Below are 9,944 nucleotides of genomic sequence, written 5' to 3'. Positions count from 1 at the left end.
TTTTTCTGAGGGTGGAGTAATTTATACCAAAAAGGTGATTTTTCAAACCATTAGTTATGCCACCAGAGCTTTGGGCTCTGTGTCGCTGGATGATCTTGCAGTGACTCTGTGATCTAGCCATTTGTCACTCACACAGCATGAAATTGGAATCAGGGAACAGAAATCYGGGCTCTGTGCCTGTAGCAGCTCTCACTCCTGGACTCATTGTTTTTCCTTCCTAGACTCTCAAAAGAAAATGTCCTGATTCTAGGTCAGAGTTACTGTGCCAATTAATGCATCAGTTCTCAGGTATCATAAAACACATTAGAAAAGAATATGTCTGCTGATACAAGACTACAAGAAGCCCTTTTCATGTATTAGCCGTAAACATTTTAAACTTTACCTACCTCAGAGGACACTTCCATCCCCTTCTTTTACAATTTATTAGGAATACTACTGGTATTTTCTGTTAAAATCTTACTGTTTTTAATTTCCCTGCTTCATCTTATCAGTAGTTTTATTCCACACATTAGTAGACTATGGAATACCCTGCCTTGTTAAATTCATATTTTCTAATTGTAACACTCCATCATTAGTCAACTGGTTCATAATGTGGAGGCAAAGTTGCCATTTCATGCTATATAATACAGTGCTTCTGGTTCAGTAATTATGTTGTGCCAGACTAGTGATCAATCCTAAGATAGTTCACTCTTGATGGATGGCCTCATCATGGACTGTATGAGTTAAAGGAAGAAGCACATTTTTAATTTGGCTCCTCTGTCTGTTTAGCTACCTGAACACTGTCTTCAGACTGATATTTATCTCACTGAGGTAGGAAGAGATTATAGAAATGAGAATTAAAAAAAAAAAAAAAAAGAAAATCTGAAGTTTGAAAAGCATTTTCTAAAGTTCTATCTTGCAAAATAGGAAAGGTATAAATTAGATATTGTTCCATGGAAACCTATTGTTTATTGCTCTGTAATAGATTGCAAATCTTTTATGTCACCGATTTAATGTACAAATAAAAACTATTACTTACTTCTCATAGCTGATGATCTTACTTACTACTACTGTTCAGTATTAGGCCTATGAAAAAAATTATTTCCATATGTTTTCTGTCCTGTTATAGGAGTTTTCATGAATTAGGCAGTTTTCAGAAATGACAACCAATTTTCAAGTAATTGTTGGATATAGGAAGTGCCTTTTCATAATAGGGTAAAAATTGTGAGTGTAGGGTTCAAAGAATGTGCCATTGGCTACAAGGGTATCCAGAAAAACCACACTAAGAGAATAGCAACGGATGAAGGATACAATCTTTATGAACAGCTTAACTCCTAATGCCCTGTGGTTATGGAAGAAGAAAGTTTTATTCTAGTGGAACAGATTTACACTTTCCTTGGAAGCATCTAATGCAACCTAATTTGAAGGACAGAATTTCTTACTAGAGAGATTATTGCTCTGATTCAATAAGAGAACATTTATGTTCTTGTGTATCATTATATAATTGGAGAATTTGAGGGCAAAAACTATAGATGAGACTCCTATTTCTCTGGTAAATTTTTCTTGTTCTCATTGCTCTTTGCTTTTTGCACAGTGTTATACTGTTTTAAAATTTTTAGCCATACCTCCTATCTGCCATCTTTTTTAGACTCTCATCTTTCCACAACGGACAAGTAGTGGAATCCCACTGCTCAGAAACTGTAGAGCAAAAAACAGTTCAGAAACTTCATGCTTTGGTACCATGAAAGGGGCTCATTCATCTGATCACATGTAAATGACAAAGCAAGGGGAGGTGTCAGTTATCTGCAAAATGAATTGATGTTCTCAAGGTTAGAGGTTCCGAGTTCAGTCATGAGGCTGCGTAGAAGTTCAAGGGAAGGAGATTGATAGGCGGGCAATATTAACAAGTAGTAAACCCTTGGCTGTGACAACAGGTATAATAAAAATCTGGAAAGCAGTAATGATGAACTAAAAAAGTAAAAAGTGCAATGGAAACATGGAAAATGCACACAAGSAAGAGAATTCCAAATTGACAGAGACTTGCCACTTGCCACTCGCCATGGCCGCCTCCTATTCAGGATCACCTCTTACATAGCATTGCCTTGGTTCTTCSCAGGATCCTAAGCACTATGGATGAGTAAGACTAACATACAATGCAAGATGTAATGATAAAAGTACGACAGATAAGAAACAGATCAGAAATTTGATAACACCGTTAAAGTCAGTAAGTCAATATCAGAGAGAAAGGTAAGACCAAGGACAGTGACACTATCACAGAATCATAGAATCATTAAGGTTGGAAGGGACCTCTGGAGATTACCTAGTCCAACCTCCCTGCTCAGCAGGGGCACCTAGACCATGGTAGACAGGCCTGCATCCAGGTGGGCCTTGAAGATCTCCAGAGGAGACTCCACAACCTCTCTGGGCAACCTGTGCCAGGGCTCCGTCACTCTCACAGGGAAGAAATTCCCCCTCACGGTCAGGCAGAACTTCCTGTGCTTCAATTTCTGCCCATTGCCTCTTGTCCTGTAACATAGGACAACTGAAAAGAGTTTGTCCTTGTCCCCTTGACACCTTCCCTTCAGGTACTTGTACACATTGATAAGATCCCCCCTCAGTCTTCTCTTCCCCAGGCTGAACAGGCCCAGCTCTCGCAGCTGTTCCCCATAGGGCAGATGCTCCAGCCCTCAGATCACCTTCGTAGCCCTACGTTGGACTCTCTCCAGTAGCTCCATGTCTCTCTTGTAGTGGGGAGCCCAGAACTGGACACAGGACTCGAGATGAGGCCTCCCCAGGGCTGAGGAGAGGGGCAGGATCACTTCCCTCCACCTGCTGGCAACACTCTTTGCAATGCACCCCAGGAGACCATTGGCCTTCTTGGCCACAAGGGCACGTTGCTGCCTCATGGTCAACTTGTCATCCACCAGCACTCCCAGGTCTTTCTCTGCAGAGCTGCTCTCCACAAGGTCAGACCCCAGCTCGTCCTGGTGCCTTGGGTTATTTTTCCGTAGGTGCAGGACTCTGCACTTGCCCTTGTTTAACCTCAGGAGGTTCCACTCTGCCCAACTCTCCAGGCTGTCCAGGTCTCTCTGAAGGGCAGCACAGCCCTCAGGTGTGTCAGCTACTCCTCCCCTCCCAGCTTGGGATCATCAGCAAACTTGCTGAGGAGGCACTCTGTCCCCTCATCCAGGTCATTGATGAAGAAGTTGAACAGGATGGGACCCAGGACTGAGTGCTGGGGAATGCCACTACCCACAGGCCTCCAACTAGACTCCACGCCACTGACGCCCTCTGAGCTCTGCCTTTCAGACAGTTCTCAAGCCACCTCACTGTCCACTCATCTAACTCGCACTTCCTAAGCTTCTTTAGGAGGATGTTATGGGAGACAGTGTCCAAAGCCTTGCTGAAGTCAAGGTACACAACGTCCACTGCTCTCCCTTCATCCACGCAGCCAGTCATTCCATCAGAGAAGGCTATCAGATTAGTTAAGCAGGATTTCTCCTTGGTGGATCCATGCTGGCTACTCCTGATCACCTTCTTCTCCTACATATGCTTGGAGATGACATCCAGAAGKAGCTGTTCCATCACCTTTGCAGGGATGGAGGTGAGGCTGACTGGCCAATAGTTACCTGGGTCCTCCTTCTTGCCCTTCTTGAAGACTGGAGTGACACTGGCTTTCTTCCAGTCCTCAGGTACCTCTMCAGTTCTCCGGGAWCTTTCAAAGATGATGGAGAGCAGCCTGGCAACACCATCCGCCAGCTCCCTCAGTACCTGTGGGTGCATCCCATCAGGACTCATCAATTTGTGGATGTGTAGCCTGCCCAGAAGGTCTCTAATCCTATCCCCCTCAACCAAAGGAAAGTCTTCCCTTCTCCAGACTTTCTCCCTCATGTCTGGGCTGCAGGATTCCTGAGGGCTGCCCTTAGCAGTGAAGACTGAAGCAAAGAAAGCATTCAGTAATTCTGCCTTCTCTGTATCCCTTGTCACCAGGGCCCCTGCCCCATTCAGYAGYGGGCCCAYATTTTCCCTAGTCCACCTCTTGCTGCTGATGTATTTGAAGAAGTCCTTCCTATGGTCCTTAACATCCCTTGCCAGACTCAATTCCAGCTGGGCCTTAGCCTTCCTCRCWGCATCTCTACATACTCTAACTGCATTCCTACAGTTCTTCCAAGTAGCCTGTCCCCTCTTCCACAGTCTGTGTATGTTTTTCTTCTGTCTGAATTTGGCCAAGAGCTYCTTGCTCACCCATGCAGGTCTCCTGCCCCCTTTGCTGGACTTCTTACTCATRGGGAAGTCAAAAGCAAGCTGATTTAATGAGAGCATTTAAAGGCATCTTTATTTATATTATTTGATGATATGGGTGTTTCTATTGCTCTTGAAGACCTGCACAGTGAGTGGTCAGGAGTACAGTTGCTTTTAGAGCTGGGCGGATCATCTGGAAATGCCTTTCATATAGCTGTCACATAGTCATTTTAGGACTAGCTTGCTGTTGTATTAATGGCTTCCTAAATCACTAAGACTAAACTATACCTAAAAGAACTAGCATTGTTTCCTTTGCATTTTGGGGCTGAAGAGATCTTTTGTCCCAGAAGTATGGAGGAAAAATTGTGGGCTAATGCAGCATGGTATCCAGACAAGCACAGGGTTATTATCTTCCTTTGAATTGTCTCTCTACTAAAAAAAACAGTATGTCTACTGAGTAAAATACTCATTATTRAACACTTTTCTAAAAACTGATTTGTGTGAGATCTAGTTTATTTAAATTTTTAGTCGTAGATAATCTTGATAACAAAATATAATCTGTTTTATAGATTTCAGAGGTAGAAGTGAATATAAAGACTTACCTACTTCATTTTTATCATAAAGACAACTTTGCTATGAATCAAAGTACACACATCCAGCTCCTCCTGCTTCCTGGAACCTGCCAGCCTCCCTTCCTTCAAATCATTTTCCCATCTACAGTAGTTATAATAATTGCAACATTTCTGGAAGAAAGAGACAAAGGTGTTTAGGAGGCTGTACTCAAAAGCTTGTCAATTTAGCTGGACTGTGTTCTGGAAAATAAAATTTGATCTATTAGAAGATGGCAGCTTTTATTCAGGATGAACAAACCCATTCAGATAATAAGTCCCTCCTGCCCCCTTCACACTGTACCTTTTGATATACGACCATTGTTAGGTCTGAATAGTTCATGTGTTTATTCTTTTTGTAGAAAAGAGTTATTTCCTGTAAAGCAAAAATCTGTGTGGAAAAGACAGAAGTTGAGCTCTGTGTGCTTCAGTTCACAGCTTTTTATCCAAGAGTTCAAAAAAGAGGTGAAGAGAAACACAAAAACAGTGAAAGCAGAGCAGAATTTTAAGTGTCCTTCCAAACCCACTCTGCCACTGCCAAATAGAAGGGAACAGCCTCTGAACAGACTTTATTGTCAYTGTCCCTTGGGCTCAGATGGACATGGCACATGTGGTGGCAGTGGCACTGCTCTTACTGATCAGAGTGGTTGTTGGTCCCAGCCAGAACTACGCTCACAGCAGCGCTTTTGCTTATACCAAGGAAAGACCAGAGCAGCCAAGTGTCTCTACTGTTTTTTAGCTGATGGTGATCTGAGTGTGTGTGTCTGTGTGTGTGAGTCTGTGTGTCCCCAAGGTAAGAGCTGCCCCTGAGATCACAGATGATGTAGACGAACATTTCTCAAGTGTGTAGACTCAACCTTATCAGGGTTCATGGCACAAATCTGACAAACGTGATGGTTTTGTTGGGTCAGATTCAGTTGTGGGAGTGAAGGAGGCTGTCATTTAACTTTATTAGCTTAGCACAGTGTGGCACAGGTGGTGAGGGTATTGTGGTAGGGGTCTTCCACCTGCTGCCCCGTCTCCCTATCATTACTGTCGTTCCATAACATGGCGAGCTGTAGTTAGAGAGGAAGAAAAGGGCAGCGAGAAAGGACAGTCCGAGTTCAGAGACAGTCTTGAGAAGAGACCAGATTAACAGCACTAGCAACCCCTAAGGCAATCTAAAGTGCTTATCCTGATATAAGTGACCAAGATGACAGCATGGGGAATGACTTGAAGTCTCCTGAGCCAAAAAAAAGAGAAACCTTTCAGAGGTAGAAAAAAAGAAAAAAAATTACGAGGCCCATTGCTGAGAAGCAATGCTTACTGGTAACACAGACAGCAGCTCACCACTAGAATGTGTGCTTGCACTGGAGAAAAGGCTATCTGTGTTACTTTGGGACACATTTTATTAATATACTTGAAAGGTAACTATACATGTGATCATACAAGAAAGTGTTCATACTAGTGACTGGATGAGACTGAACTAAGAGACATTAGGCTGAAATCATGCCTCCAAAACTAATGATGGACTTGCCTGGTGAGACTCTGAAAGTTAGGAGTACACCCAGCAGATGCAGATCTTTGGAATRTTTGTTCTAGCCTTCAGATCTTCTTTGGAAGTATTTGTTCTAGTCTTATAGCTGCTCCTTTATCATTGCCATAAAAAATTCAATCAGCCTGGAGTTCAAACTGAGGTTTTATTTTTTTTTCTTCTTTTTTTTTTTTTTTTTTTTAGTGTGGTGAGACAGGAAGTAAAAGTGAATTGGCCTTTGCACGTTTCCCAAACTGCATATAAAATTACTGGAATTCCTGCCAAATATACACTTTCATATACTGAAGAAGAAAGAGAAATAATAGAGCCTGACCAGAAGGAAGAGAAATGGTAGGAACTAATTTGAAACAAGGATTAAAGTAAATGATTACAGGGAAATTGTGAGAACTAAACCCAAACACTTCCAGAGTCTAGATATTTAAATTTAGAATTCTGGGCTTGTTCATTATCTAAATCTGACCTCCTGTGGCTCTAATGTGAACTGTGCAGCCATTTAAAATACTATTTTACTGGTGGAGATTTTCAGGAAGTACATTTTCAAGAGCTGGGTATATTTAGTTTAGAACCAGAAAGMATAGCTCAAATCATTTCTCAACTTACTCCCTTTCAGTGACTTCCTATATGTCTATGCTGAAGTTTGACAGCATTGCCAAGATGACTCAACAGAGTTACAAATGGGCAGACAATCTATTCACAAAAATACCAGGGCAGTTCAAGTTACAAATGGGCAGACAATCTCATCACAAAAACACCAAGGCAGTTCATCTTCTCAGAGTTGCAACAGAGGAAAGACTGAAAGAGGATGATAACTGAGATGTGGTCTCTGTAAGTAAAGGCTGATGCYACTACTTAATGGTGTGAACTGGGGATACGTAGTACTGCTGTTGCCTGTGCAATACTTTTCCCAGACTTACATAGGAAACTTCAGTTTCACAAGAGGTTTGTTTGATTGCTTTTAGCAGCTCTCATTTATTTTACCAAAAAAAAAAAAAAAAAAAACCTCTTGTGCCATAATAATGACAAATATAAAATATAGCAGCCAAGAAAGACTTTTTATCCTTTTTTTTTTGTGTGTGTGTGGGTATGTAGGAAATCATCCAAAAGAAATCAAGAAATGCATCAACAATTTTCAAATATACATAAATTATTCTTTTATGCCTGATATACCAATTCAAAGGACATATTCACCTACTCATCACAATTCCCACCAAAATTAACAGAAWAAGGTCTCAGGCCCACTAGGAGTAGGCAGGGAAAAAACCACCACATGTTATATGCAGCATGTGATAATAACTCATAACAGAAGGTAGTCAGGCTCTCATCCCACCTTATCCTCCCTCCAACAGTCTATGGCTACCGTGGATTTGGCTGTTGCAGAGCTGTGCTGCTCCAAGGTCAGCTCTTGGGAGAAAAATTTTATTCTAGAGGTGTGAACTTGACATCATCCTCTTCTTCCCTTGAAGTCCAACCAAGGCTGCTGACAGTAGCAGGACTGTAGAGCTGTCCTCCCTCAGTTGCTTACTGCAGAAAAGGTAGTGGCAGACAGAAGCATCCCTGCATTCACATTACAGCAAGGACTGCACATGTGTCAGGTTCCAGAAGAGAAAAACATAGCAGCTCTACTGCTGAATAAAGGCAGAGAGGAGTTTCTGTCCTCACCTGCACACATTTGAATGGACCTCACGTAGCTATAGTGAGTTTTCCTTCTCCATGTCGAAGTGTTCTTTGCTTGACAAAACTTTCAAGAATATGACATAAGATTGAGTAAAACTTTGAGCTGACAGAGCCCAAGAATGCACGGCTCAAGAGTGATGCTGGGCTGGGAAAATCTGCTGCACAATGAGATATTAAGTAAAGGAACCCTTTTAATTTGAGAAAAACAGGCGAGAGGTAGGTTGCTTAAGGTCTAGAAATACCTTCATGGCGGGAGCGATTCTGATGGTAGAAAGAAAATACAAAGGCAAAACAACATAATTAAATTCCTTGATGCAGAAACTGAGCACATTTAAACTTGAAACAAGGTACTTTTTACCCCTGAGTGCTTGCAACAAAACATCTAGGGATGTAGATACACTCAAAGTCTGTAAGCCAAATCTGAGTGGCATTTGAGAGCCAGACCYTGGCATGGGAAATTCTATTGTCCGTGTCACGTATGTGGTCAGATTAGATGTTTGTAATTTTCCCTTCTGGACTACAGATCTGTGACTCCCTGAAAAGAGCAAGGAATTGACAGAATTTTCTATGCTAATAAATGATCACAGTCAGAGTTCTCCACTGAGATATACACTTCAGGTGGTAGGTGGATATCATGAAATGGGACTTCGTATGCACTGTGCAAAGATTAGATTATGAAACTGAATGACCAGCCCACACGCCAGTGTGGGTGTACCCATTACCATATTTTCTCCGTCACCATTATATTGTATAAATAATATCATATGCTGATAGCTGTTCCTCATCTCCTTGCAATCTTGCCATTTTATTTCTCTTTTTTTTTTTTCCCAAAAATAAACATCAGAAATCAACAACCCCGTAGGGTCCAATTGCAACAGTTAGCATTTACTCTACTACAATTATTCACTCCCACCAGCAGGAATAATGCTCCCAGCACTGCCTCTATCCATATCTCCTTTTCTCTGCGGGGATTTTACTATAGCTGTTCTCTCTATCCTCCTAGCCCTACCTTTTTCCTAAAATCTCTTTTTTAGTGGTGAAATTCTTTGTCTTTCCTCTGTCTAGGGAACTATGTGCTGATAAACAGTGGAAGGTCAGGCAACTATGTGGGAATTTTGCAGAACTGGGAGTCTCCAAGTAATAGGAACTTGGGAAATGTGTGATGCCTGCTAATGAAAGGAGCAGAAGGGAGCAGGGAGGCTTCGGGGGAGCAAAAGGTTGTGAGGTTTAATATATAGAGATCTATTTTTTTTTTTAATGCTGGTCTTTTACCAGATATGAATCCTTGGTGAGGAGGCCAGTTCCCCATTGGGATGAGTGAGTCAGGATCAGCGTGTGTGCAAGTGGCTGTTGTTTTGTGCACCTTAAATCGCACTCTTCATAGCACCTCCAGCACACGCTGTTGCATTGTTTGCCTAGAATGAACCTCCTGCTCAGTGGCCTGTTCTTTCTCTCTCAGGAAACTTATTTGTTCCCTCGTCTTCCTAATTCATTGGTGCCATAATGGTGGCCAAAGTTTCAAAAGATAGAAAATTACACTCATCAGGTGTCCCTTTAGTGTGGCCTCAAAGTCTTATATTAGGCAATCATAGTTCCTCTTTCTTCTCTTTAGTTTACTTTGTAGAAGCTGCTTTACTGTCAAACAGCTGTTTTCTATCTATCCCTTTCTAGATTGTCCAGTTGAGTAACAACATGGTTTCATGCTGCAAAGCCAGTGTCAGGAAAGAAACCCTCTTCCACTGAGCAACACTACCAGAACAGTGTTTATCTTGCCAGGAGCTACAGGCCATCATGAATTTCCTCACTTGCTCATTAAATTTTCCTTTAGTTAGTAGAGTTTTAGGTAGAGAAGCTGTGCCAATTCTGTAGCTGGACCTCTAGCAACCACTGATCTCCATCATATGTAA

The sequence above is a fragment of the Rhea americana genome, unplaced genomic scaffold (assembly GCF_003343005.1).
Source record: "Rhea americana isolate MKP2758 unplaced genomic scaffold, rheAme1 scaffold_29, whole genome shotgun sequence".
NCBI classification, from domain to species: domain Eukaryota; kingdom Metazoa; phylum Chordata; class Aves; order Rheiformes; family Rheidae; genus Rhea; species Rhea americana.
The sequence above is the reverse complement of the archived record's forward strand: the minus strand, read 5'-3'. Positions refer to the sequence as shown.